The 13,516-nt window shown below is 38.0% G+C and overlaps 1 protein-coding gene across 1 annotated transcript in view; it reads left to right on the top strand.

Moving 5' to 3' along the window:
- Nucleotides 1–371: 371 nt before the first annotated feature.
- galr2b (galanin receptor 2b) overlaps nt 372–13,516 on the top strand; it is a 123,308-nt gene continuing 110,163 nt past the window's right edge. Inside the window, exon 1 of the mRNA XM_051933636.1 lies at nt 372–1,220. The gene's annotated coding sequence lies outside the window, so the exon portion shown is untranslated. The remainder of the gene's footprint in view (nt 1,221–13,516) is intronic.

Raw genomic sequence — 13,516 nt, 5'->3', positions numbered from 1 at the left:
GCATTAGGTTGAAGTTGGCAACCATAAATTGACTAAGAGTGGGTATGTGCGTGACAATATCCTGCAAATAACTGGCATCCAATCCACTCCTGGTTTCTGCTATGCCCCCAATATACCCAGGAATAGCTCCACCTCACTATCTAAGTCACTCAGAGTTTCAGCAATCGTTAAATAGATAAGATAAAGCACTGCTCGAGTGGAAGGAGCCTAATACGAAGAAAAGGTGTCTTCGGGCACCCCTATTAGTCCGTGGAGCCGATTGAGATTTCTTTTGGTTGGACTCCCTATGACACTTGCTTTTTCAGCGGGCACCCGTGTTCGTATCTTGAGTTCCCATTGTGAATTCCGCCAGTGCAGAGGGAACCTGTTTACATATCCAGGTTGCTAAAATACTGCTATCGATGTACATGGTCTTGTTCTTGAGCACAGCTAAAGCAGAGTGGCTGGGTGTCCGCCGCAAATCCATCTTTATTAACTCGCCCGCTCGCCCAGGTTCCATGCCAACTCGCCATCCCGATCGCTAGGCAGTGTTTGTAGCCTACACACGGGATGCACATCGTTCGAACTCACGATTTAATAATCTCAGAACGATGTGCTTAAAACCGTTAACATTTTCCAATGACACCCGCAATTTTTCAACGGGCTGCCCCGACGGTTTCATGCAGGCATAAGAATACTGAAATGTGCCGACAAATAAATAAATAAATGCCAGTGAGTTAACCAAGTCAGGCAGACTCAGTGTTCCGCACTGGTGAAAACTCATCCGAGCTGGAACTGAAGAAAGAATACAAAAGAGGAATATGAATACATTCACAGAGTATTGAGGACGAAAGTGTGAACAAAAAGAAAGGAGGGGTTTAAAAAAATCCCCTAAGTACCCTCCACCCTCAGCAAGCATTTATTCTTCGAATCCTGCTCGATAAAAACCCGCCGCTGTTTCCAGATCCGTGGAAGCTGTTTAGTTAACCGTGTAACAGGCTTCCGTGGATCTTCTGCAAAATCTCACATCGGTGTCTACTGTTAGACGAGAAAAAATTGTAGGAGGAGCCTTACACTCCTGAAGGTGTGTATGTGCAAAAGACAGTGCCACCGGGAGAGTGCAGAAGTGGAGGGATGTGTTCGCGACCACCGGGTTAAGAAGCACAAGCACAACCTGAACTGCGAGTGACTGTGGCGAGTACTTTAGTGGCGATTTAACGTTGGAACCTGACTACAGAGAGGTAGGGCTGTGCGTCCTTAGGTTGGCTGGCTGGCATGATAAATACAAACACTGTAAGCGGTATATCTGGTTTTAAGCACTACCCTCTGGATTCTATATCCAGTGTTATAATGTGTGCGTGTGTGTCTGGGGGTATGTGATTATATAATGTGTGTGTTTATAGGTATTTGTTTTACATAAACGTGTACTGTATACAGAGTATACTCATACGCTTGAGTAATTGACAGGCTTGTGTTTGTGTATATATTTGAATGTATACGCATGCAGTGTGATTATAGTACACATAATGATGTATACATAAATATACTAAAGGCAAACACATCTTCAGTCTGCATGTGGCTGTGATTATGACAACTTCAGCTACTTCGGATTACAGCTAAGTAGGCGCGCATTCCATTGTTCCTCCGTATAACTGTGCACTTTTATTTGTCTGCAGCTGCCTTTTATGTTCTGACTGCAAACACACACACATGCTAATCAGGCATCTCTTATTCCTCGCAGTTGCCATTCCGTCCGGCGTTTAATCACTTCTGCTGCGCCTATCCCGTTCGCGGTGTAGTGCTTGGTGATCATGCTGGCGACTGGGAATAATCTCCGTTTGTTCGGATTTGAGATGTGGAGATGATGGGCACGGCTATGTTTAATTGTTCGGGAACGAGAAGAGTGGGACGCGGAGAACGGAGGGGCAACGAGAAAATGAAAGGACAAGCCAAAGTGACAGGATGAGGAGTGGGTTAAAGGGTAATGATTTTATGCCAGGAAAACGCACCGTCAAAAATGACTTGTTTGCTGTCAACACGCAGAATGTCATGTATAATTGCAATTACGCGTTGCCCTTTCATTTTCTGGGTTCAACATCAGTTTACAGCTATAACCTTATAAAGGTTATCTAAACTTTATAAGATAATTGATGCATAGGCATGAATAATTGGAAAGCTTAGGCTGGAAATTGTATGAGGGATTTCTGAAGCAGTTGTGAGAATTATGTAACAATATCCCGTGTTTATTAATTAATTTCTGTTTGTACGCTGATATGGCTGCATCCTTCAACAATATGGTAATGGATTTAAAATACACTTTTTTCAGGCTGAATATCAAAATCATGCTATAATGTAAATTTATTGGATTAAACCAGTTTGAAAATGGAAACATGTTTCTAAAAGTTAAATATTCAGCATGTAGAATCTAAACTGGTCCTGTGTGTGTGTGAGTGTGTGTGACTTACATCCCATTACACACTTTTAAAAAGTGGTTCTATAGAGTGATGCCAAACGGGAATCATTTTTAGTTCCCAAAAGAACCATCCACATGAATGTTCCAGAAATAACCTTTATTTATTTAAATACATAACAGGCACCAAAACTAACCATCAATAGATGATAACAGATTTGTGAAATCCCAATGCATTCCTGATTTTAAATGGACTCTTGCTGCATGCAATAATTTCAGGCTAGATTCAGGTTTTCTTGATCTGTCAATATCCTGCTAGGTAGCCTAATCGACATTAAACATTTGTTTTGTTCACACATTAGGAATTTTATCAAAGCCCAAAGAACAAGTTTTATATGTGATGAACACTTCAACAAAAGTCAAGCAAAGGTTCCACGAGGGAGCCACACATCCCAGTAAAGTGTTGTTACAGAACTGATATTTTTAAGAGTGCAGGGCTGGCTTCTTCCTTTCATTCGATCAGAGATGCAGGGATCAACTCTGAATTGGATGAATCAGCTATGGGTAACACTTAACGAATGAATGAATGCTTGTTATAACAATTTCTGAAAAATGAAGGGCCCAGATTCTAAACAGACAACACCCCCCCCCCCCCCCCCCCCCCCCCTTTGTTCAAAAATTGCTGACACAAACATTTATTTAGCTTAGGGCCCTGCTCCTACTGACCCCCACTGCAGAGCTAACATATTAAATAACCGCTGAATTGATTAAAGTAAATTTCCATCCAGGAGCTAGAGTCTTATCATTATAAAATAATTAGGCCAGTGTTTGTGCAAAGCAATAATGGAAGGCAGCCCACACACAGAGTTTTGGTTTTCAGTGTCATCATCTCTATATAAGAAAGATGGGTTCAAACACTAATGGACTGAGGTTGCGATTTAAACTTTAAATATGTAGCACAGCAGATAGAAATGGTCAGATTATAGTGTATCATTGTGAGTGAAATACTTCTTGTAATGTTTACCACTGTAAAATGTTTTAAAAACACACACAGCTAAAAATGAGCACTGAGGAAAACACTTCATTTCATGACTGCCCAGATGAAGCATACAGAAAGTTAGTATCTTATTACAGCCATCATATTCAATTTATTAACTGTAAATAACCAAGTAGCCAGGTTGCATATGAAAGTATATTTAATGATTTATAGAATGGGGCAGTTCTGATCAGAGAAAAATGAGCACATTCTGTATTAATGAAAGTTTATATGTGACTGACAGTTGCCTCACAGTGCTTATATTCTGAGCTTGAAAATGTGCTTCATCTTCAAGCAAATCTCAAGTGAACTGAACACCTGTAGTTAAGATGGTTTGCAAAAGAGAGACAAAGAGTGTGTGTGTGTGTGTGCGTGTGCATGAGTGTATCCTGAGCTGTGCATCCTGAGCGTTGTGTTCACGTTTGGTGACTGTCTTGAGAGACTGAAACTAGAAAACTTTCAAATTTTGAAATTGCATTACTTTTTCATAATCTATCAATTATTTTCTTGTATGCTTTGTACGGATGCTTTTTGCTAAGAGTATTGTATTACATAAAGGTTAGATGAATATATAAATAGAGGATATATGAATAAATAGGTAAAGTCACTATATAAAAGACAGAGATAGGAGCTACTGTAGGTATAAAGACACTATATTAAAGATGTATAGATGTGAATGGTACTATATAACAGACATAGATATAAGCTATGTATAAAGACACTATATAACATATGTATAGATGTGAAATGCACTATATAACAGACATAGATTTAAGCTATATATAAAGACACTTATAACATATGTACAGATATGAAAGGCACTATATAACAGACATAGATATAAGCTAGGTATAAAGACACTATATAACAGATTTATAGATGTGAAAGGCACTATATAACAGATATAAATATAAGCTATGTATAAAGACACTATATAACATATGTATAGATGTGAAAGGCAGTATATAACAGACATAGATATAAGCTATATATAAAGACACTTATAACATATGTACAGATATGAAAGGCACTATATAACAGACATAAATATAACCTATGTATAAAGACACTTATAACATATGTATAGATATGAAAGGCACTATATAACAGACATAGATTTAAGCTATGTATAAATAAACTATTTAACATATGTATAGATGTGAAAGGCACTATATAACAGACATAGATATAAGCTATATATAAAGACACTTATATGTACAGATATGAAAGGCACTATATAACATACCTAGATATAAGCTATGTATAAAGACACTTATAACATATGTATAGATATGAAAGGCACTATATAACAGACATAGATATAAGCTAGGTATAAAGGCACTATATAACAGATTTATAGATAGGAAAGGCACTATATTAGGCAGAGAGATATGAAAGGCACTATATTAGATAGACATAATAGAAAGTCACAATATTAGATAGATATAAAGGTGGTATGCAACAGACATATACAGTAAGTATGAAATGCACTGTATTAGACATTGGCAGGCAGTGTCACAAAGAGGTTAAAGATTTGCACTTCAGGGCCTGAGGTTGTGGGTGCAGTTCCCACCACTGACACTGAGTGACCACGAGCAAGTCACTTTATCTGCAAGTGCCCTAATTGAAAAAATTTAACCAATTGTATCTCAAATGTTGTAAGTCACCTTGAGTAAAGGCATCGGCCAAAATAATTAGTAATAATACAAATATATGAAAGGCATTTTTTAATAGATAGATAAATATTAAGGTGCTATATAATATATAGTTATGTATATGTTAAAGGCACTACATGAGATAGGTGGACAGATACCTGTTTCTGTCTGTAATAATTTAATATTACACAAATGTACTTTGACCATTGATAACAGATACAGTACCTATATACAGTAAATAAGTCATTTATTTTATATAGTACCTTTACTTAATGCACATGACCCCGCATAGTGTAATGCCATAAATTACAGTTGCTTCCATGATTATGTGATTGCAGCGGCTCAAATGTCTTGCTCAGCTTCACATAGTGAGTGAAATACTAAGCACTGAGCTCAATTGGAATCTATCATAAATGGCTTGCTGTCAGATATCTTTGCCACTAGGGGGCCACACTATACCTGTTAGATAACACTTTTACACCTCTAATCAATCAAGGCTTATTTTATAGCACCGTCTACTGCCAGCACTATCTCAAGGCACTTTAAAAAGAGAAATAAGAATACAAAGGAAAGCATCATGATACAGAGAGAAGAATACAACATAATTTAAATCCAAGATGCTTCAGAGCATAGTAGGTATCTTACCCTCGGTTTAAAGTGTATAATAAGCAGAAGGAAAAAACCATAATAAATTTTTAAAAAGAACTTCTTTTCTGTCACAATGTGGTAAACAGATGGTATTCTGTTGTTGCAGTCTGTATGATTAAACAGGATTTCATTAACCCTCAGTAGTGTTTTTCTGCATTACAGAAGCTCGTGTGTTGATTGAAATTTACTTCATTGACTTTTATATTGTTGATTATTGGCAGCTGTTTATACTGTATTAACTGAGGACAAAATCTGGAGCTCCATGACACCAAGAGGGAGTCATAGGTTTAAAGAAATAAGTAACCAATGAATGAATATTCTGTAACAGTGACACCTGTGGATGACTAAATGCACCGAAACTAAATTATAGTTACGCAGGTAAATTCATATATTGATAACAGTGCAAGTCAATTGTTCACACAGCATGGTGGCCCAGAGCTGCTGCCTCACAGCTGCAGGGACCTGGGTTATATTGTCAGCTAGTTCATTGTCAGTGTGTAGTTTGCAATTTTCTCCCATGCCCATATCAATTTTTTTCATTATTTTTTTTTCCTTCCACGTCCCAGTGGTGTGCAGATTCTGATGAATGGCAACTTTAAATTTGCTTGGTATGACTGACCACCTGTGAGTGAATAAGTATGCCTGTGGAATGGATCAGTGAGGAAATTTAAATTCAGGAGTGTCTGACTTTGACTCTGGTGGACCACAGTGGCTGCAGATTTTCCTTCTGGCCAGTTTCTTGATCAGTGCTTAATTTCTACTATTAAGTGACTTCTCTTCATTTTAAATGCTTTGTTTTTTGAAGACTAACTGCTCAAAATTGCTGAAAAAATAAGTTATGAAGTGAGCTAAAAGATGACCAGTAAAGTCGGAGGCTCAATTCCAATCAATATCACTGCAACCAGTTTCTTAACTAGAAGCCGATTTTTGTTGTTAATTAAGCCCACCATTTAATTCCATTTATTGTTAGAGCTCTTAGAGCTGTTACAGTGATATTTCCAAAACAGTTGAGTTTCTTTATTCTAAGGGCTTTTGGGTGCTAATATGTAACCATAGCTGTAAGACAGGAAACAGTGATGGGCAGAGTGCCAGTCCATCATAGGTCTCACACACTCAGAAACAGCCAACTTAAAAGTGTCATTTAACCTAACACTCCCGTGACCCTGTATTAGGATATAGCAGGTTGGACTAACCTAACAAACAAGACTTTTTGGATTTGGAAATAAAGCTAGAGTAGCCAGAAGGCAGCCCACACAGATGAGACAAGAACACAGAAATGAAAAGAACATGCAAACTACACACAACCAACAACCAAGTGTGGGATTTAGAACATTAGAAAAACTCTTGACTACAACAGACCATTCAGCCCAACAAAGCTCACCAATCCTATCCACCTAATTCCTCCAAAACAGTTTCAAATTGAGATTTGAATGTCCCTACAGTTCTACTGTCCACCACACCACTTGGTAACTTATTCCATGTGCTTATAGTTCTCTGTGTGAAGAAACACATCTTAATGTTTGTCCAAAATTTCCCCTTAACAAGTTTCTGTATCCCCATGTTCTTCCTGAACTCATTCTAAAGTAACAGTCTTGATCCGCTGTACTAATTCTTTTCATAATTTGAAACATTTTAATCAGGTCACCTGTTAATCTCCTTTTGCTTAAACTGAAAAGGTTCAACTCCTTCAATCCTTCCTCATAACTCATACCCTATATTCTTGGAATCAGTCCATTTGGACTTCTCTGGGCTTTTCCTAGAGCTGTTATGCCTTTTGTTTATGATACGGAGACCAAAACTGCACACAGTACTCCTCACTGGTCTATTATAAAGACTTTGTATAACCTTCTGTGATGTGTACTTTACACATCAAGGTGCTATATAAACTAGCATTCTCTAAGCCTTCTCAATGGCTTCTGAACACTGCCTGTAAGTTGACAAGTGACAAGTCCTCTGTCACTCCTAGGTCTTTCTCATGAGAGGCACTTTCAATTTTCACACCTCCCGTTGTGTGTTCAAATGTAACATTTTTACATTGTATGTGTAATATTTACATTTATTTACATTAAATTTCATTTGCCACAAATCTGCCGAAGCCTGTATGCTGTCCAAGTCCCTGTGTAATGATTCAACATATTCCAGATTACCTGCTGATCCACCTAGCTTTGTATCATCTGCAAATTTAACAAGCTTTTTATTTATGTTCCTATCTGATTCATTTATAGATAACAAAAATTGCAGCGGCCCTAACACTGACCCTTCAGTGATACCACACTTAACATCACCCAAATCTGATAAGGTTCCTCGCACTATAATCCTCTGCTTCCTGTGTTTGAGGCAATTTTGCATCCATCGCCAAATACCTGTTAATAACACTTTTCATTAAGCGCTATATAAATAAAATGTATTATTATTATTATCTGTATGCTACACCCTGAACTCCTACTTTTTTAGTTTGAACTTCCATTTCTTTTATTTTGAAGAAGTGCCCAGAAGGCTGGCTATGTGAGTCTGCAGGCCTAACCACTGTGCCGCCTGAATGTAATTTCTGTTTACACTTCTTTATTATGCTGTCTGTGAACTGGTTTGAGGATGAATGAATATATGTATGACCTTGTCCTTTGTTCATCTAGGGCTCTGATTGTTTAAGTGTCTTACTCAGGGATCCTTTATAACTCATTGCGCTGGCAGTTTTGATGTAGCACTAGTCCACATTTTTTCTATATATACACCAAGAGGCCACATCTTTGCTTTCCACAGCTCACTCCTTCACTCCCCTCAGCCACAACAGGCCCGGGGAAATTTCATGTTTGCATCACGCTCTCTGTTCACCATCATCCAAAAACAGCCTTCTCTGTTTAATTGTTTAAACATATCTCTCTTATCGGTGCTGCTTTTATAAAACCCTTGCATGCTTCCTTTCTTTTTTATTCTTTCTGCATTTTCTTTTCTGTTTTCATTGGCCTTTTAGCCCTGCATGTTCAACCTAGTCTTGATCACATTTTGACTTTCCCATTTAAAATTAAAGTTACATTCATTTCTCATTAAGTTCCTAAAAAGACACAGATACTGTAGTATTTGATCCTGTCACTACCTGATCTGTGCTATCTTCTTGATTTGCACCACAAATGCACAGAACTTCCATACTTTTGTACTGTAAGTGTACTCTAACGCACACTTTAAGGCACTGCCCAATCTGTTTCATGCATGTGTGAATAATTAGTGGCGCATTCGCACATGTGTGATGTCACACTCCAATCAGTACCCACCAGATTTTGCACCCAGCACGCGTGTAATCTACAGTGCATTTTATAGCACAGCCTGCTGCATGTACGCCATCCAACCTACAGGGAAAAACTTGGAGGTTGGTGGCAGAATTGGCACAACAGCCACCATAAAAAACCTCACACTGTTCCACTCCATCTGAACTTTTGTGGTGCTGAAGTGTCACCCGCTGTATGGCTGCACTCGGGTCCTAATCTGGATCCTGAGTTGGTTTGTCGTGTGGTGGGTGCGGCAATGCACTTTATCAGCGCATGCTCCTAAACTCTCTCTCTCTCCCTGATCTGAACTGCACATGCGATTACACAACTTCCAGTATTTTCATTTAAGGCAGAGATTAGTTTACCATAATAAGATTATTATATTAATACAGTGTTGTTCTGCATAGATTCATTGTATGTTACATGTTCACATGTTGGATTAAACACATTATACTCTGAGCTACAAACTTCATTGCTTATCATTGCGAATGCATGGTTTTCTTAAGGCTTTTACCAGAACTTCTTTTTTAACCAAGCTGATGACTCATGTTGTAAACATTTCTCATGCTCAGTACAAATCAGGCAGTGTAATTTAGTGTATGCATGTGTGAAAAACGGGGTGCAAATCAGACAAAGGGAAAATGCACAATGCAATTTGAATGATGACTCATGTTGTAAAATAAGAGGTGCAGGTCAGGCAGTGTCGTGAAAGATGATCAAGTGTAAGCATGAATGAAAGTGTGTACATGTATACCACAAGTCAGATAGGTAGAACAGATTAGGTAGTGACAGATCATGTGGGAAAAATGGGGTTAGGTTCCAACTTGGGGGGTAATCAAGTTTACTTGTTTTCTAGTCACTTCGCCATAGGCCACAATCAGTGATAGTTGGGCTGATCCAAGGACTTCACTGAAACATCCAATGGGCAATAGCAATAGACAGTGCATACAAAGTGCAGAAACTTAATCAGTGCAAGTTTCCAGCATGCACTTACTGGTAATTGCTCATTCTTGGGGAAGAATTGCCAGCCCAGGTCCTGATCACAAATGGGATTCAGCAGCTTATGGCAATGGGCGGACACTTGTTGATCCATTCAGTGTAGTGCACATGTAGCCCCAGACATCTAGGGGCATCAAAGACCTGGTATTGCTCAATCTCAAAGGAGTAACTGGAGTATACTAATGTGTCCGTCAAGTAATCACCCATTCACAAATGAATTGACATAAGCATAATTATTTTATGTATGAAAAAGAGGTTGAATATAAGCTTATAGTAAGTGTTAGATACAGCTACATTAAATGCTGCCTATGTAATTTATGTAATGTAGCCAAACTCAGTTTGCCAGTTACATTAACTAATGACTAGTTAGCTAAATTAGTGTTGTATTACTTACTGTATCTCTTCTGTGGTTGTAGTTAACGTGGTAAGTAGCCACCATTCAGACATTGTCACTTCAGCACTTGAGTCCACACAGAAGAATCATCCAGTGTTTTCAGCAGCAACACTCATAGCACTCATAGCACTGTGAAACTTTTTGATCTGAGGACCCAAATAAGCATGTTGGTACCAAACTGGGACCCAAGAAGTGGTTATTTACCATAATGACAGCAGAGCCATCCACAGACAAAAAACAATGGCTACATACTAAAAAATAGCAACCCTTGTTTCTATTCAAGAGTATTTCTCACAGAAATATTACTAGAAGACTAAAGTGGAAAGCAAATATATTGTTAATAAAACAGTATTTTTCCTTCAAAACTGATTAGATCCCGTGTATCACGGCCTGTGTAAATGTTCAGAGCAAGCTTTAATAAAGCTGAGAGAAATAAACTCTCTATTTTGATATGAGGATATTTTGGAAAGTGCAGTATGAATGGCCACTTAACTTAGTCAGTTGCCTCATTGCTTTGGGCAAGTAATTAAATGCTCAAAATATAATTAACTGATGCAGTTTATTCACTTTGTCTTAAATAACATTATTTTTAAAAAATAATATTTTCAAATGAGACCATGATTAACAAAACATTCTACTAGATGTGTTTGCAAATAGTTCAGCATATCTGTTATTTTTTAACTGAGTAAAAATGTTGGGTCACGAAGTTACTTTTAAAAGAAAGTTATGAGCTATTTGTATTTTATCTGGGTGACAGGATAAATCTTGATAAAAATTTGGGTGAACAATCCAGTCTGAAATGATGCGAGTACTCCAATCTCCAGCCTGTCTCCAGCTTTAATATTTTCTGGTGTTCTTACAGTTCTCAGTGCTCCAACAAACACGTCCTTCGCACTACCAGGAGACTGATATTTATCAAACCTCTTTAAAATAGTTTGAAGAGAAGAAATGTGTCCTCGCCTAGGCACGTTAAGTTTAATACAAAATCTTCTTTGCACATCTGTTACTGGTTTGGTTTCAACGATTGCTGTAAAAGTGAACAGGCAGTATGGCACTGACCAGCTGTCCATGGCCATTGTAATTGCATTTACCATACAATGCTGGCATGGCACTATATATACCCCCAGCCTATTGACTCACCCCCACAATACCATGACAATTGTCACATTGTTGTGTGGCATCCATTATGTTCATGTTGACATTTCCAACTAGCGCCAAACTAGCACACACGTCTGTCTCCCTTTTTCTTTTACATGTCTTCTCAGTTTGATTGTTACACAGGTTGTGTGAGCATTAAGCAGTGGTGTTGTCATAGGGAATATTAATTAGATGTTTACACTATAGAAATAAAAGCTCTCTGTTATGTGATGTTGTATAGGATAAATCTCAGATAACATGCAACTGCAGTAAATAGTACTCTAGAGAGAAGGTGCCTCAGAATTCATACTTGGACAGAATTGGTTAATTTTATTACACAATCACGTGGCGACCCATCACTAACAAGTCAGTGACCAAAAGTTTAAGAAATACTGCTGAAATGAGTAGTTTGGGAAGGTGCAGGGTAAAAAAAATGGGTGTTCATGACATGTAACCGTTAATAATGTGCCTAGTGCCTCCAAAGTTCAGCCTCAGTCAGTTTATCATATTTTTTAAAGGGTGCAAATTGTAGTGGCCAGTATTTTTTTGCATGGTAGCCACGGCCAACCTTTGCCACCCCTCAGAGGCACTATTGTACTTTGGGATGAGAAGCTTAATCTTATTGGGGGGGGGGGGGGGGGCTTGTCCAAAGGGATTGGGACTGGAGTAGCTGCTGTATGCATAAAGAATGGATTTTCATTCGTGAGCTTGGCATCCTGATGAGAAAGGTACACAATCAAAATAGAAAAGAGTCAGAATCTAAACAATAAAATAGGACGCTGAAAAAGAGCAAGTGAGATATACAGGCAAGTAAAAATGGTTAAATCGCTAGACAAACCTACAACATCTATAAGTTAAAAGCACAATGGGACAAAGCAATAGAAGCATTAGCACGAAAGACTCAGTGTATGAGCGCTGAGTTAAATGAGACAAATTGGCTTCATGTCATTTTGATGCTGCTGCCCCCCAGTACATTTCAACGCATGGTGCAGGCTGTACTCGTAGACGAGATATATTTAAGAGAATGACTATCAGGCACCATTGAGTTACTCCAAAGAAAGTGTGATATATTTGGTAGTTGGTTTATACTTTCATTAAACTGCTTGGTCATAGTCCACTCTTGGTTAGATAAAATCCCAGATTTTGAAATTTTACACCGGAATACTCCATTATCAGGCTGAAGCACTGTTTTGAGCAAAAGAACAATGTTGACATTGTAATTATTTTTCATTCTTTTGAGCCTTGAAATCAGCACTTGTCACTAAAATAAATAACAATGTGTTACTTAAAGATGAAAAATCTACAAGTATAATATGGCTTTAATCTGTAAATGGCATTATGCATTTACATCTGTATTTTTAACTTCTATAGCCACACATATTATTTGAATGAGGGGCTCATCTACTACATGAATGGCCTACACAAAGAGCCTTTTGTTAAATCATGAAAATAAATCTCATTATCTGCTTTGAAGGTCCTTTGCATTTGATACAGAAACGCAAAACTGGAAGGAGAAAAAGTCAGTGCAATTCTTCCTGCACTTCTGTCTCTCAATTCACAATGTGGTTTTCATTTTCACAATTAACTAAAGATCATTGGCATGGTGTTATCTGTTTCTCAGTAAGGCAAAAAGAGAGACATGCAGTCATGGAAGAAAAATGAATCTAGGAGATGGGCCAGTATCCATATGGACATTTCATTCCATCCAAATATGCAGCTGGTTCTGCCAATAGATTGTCTTAAGGTAAACAAATATTGTCTTATACGTTTCTAATCAGCTTCACTTTCTCCTTTTGCCTTTGGATAACTCAATGAGGTGTTCGATTTATTGGAGTAATACATAACACTTCAGTTTTGGTAATGCAAAAATGCATCTATGAGTGTTTAACGACAAACTGTCGTCATATACGGGTGAAGGTGGATGTCGGCTAATGTCGACATCCAGTGGTAGAGGGTGGTAATCAGCTGTAGATGTCAGCAAAACTTGCCGTTACA

This window comes from Erpetoichthys calabaricus, chromosome 11, assembly GCF_900747795.2.
Source record: "Erpetoichthys calabaricus chromosome 11, fErpCal1.3, whole genome shotgun sequence".
NCBI lineage: Eukaryota > Metazoa > Chordata > Cladistia > Polypteriformes > Polypteridae > Erpetoichthys > Erpetoichthys calabaricus.
The sequence above is the reverse complement of the archived record's forward strand: the minus strand, read 5'-3'. Positions and strand labels throughout refer to the sequence as shown.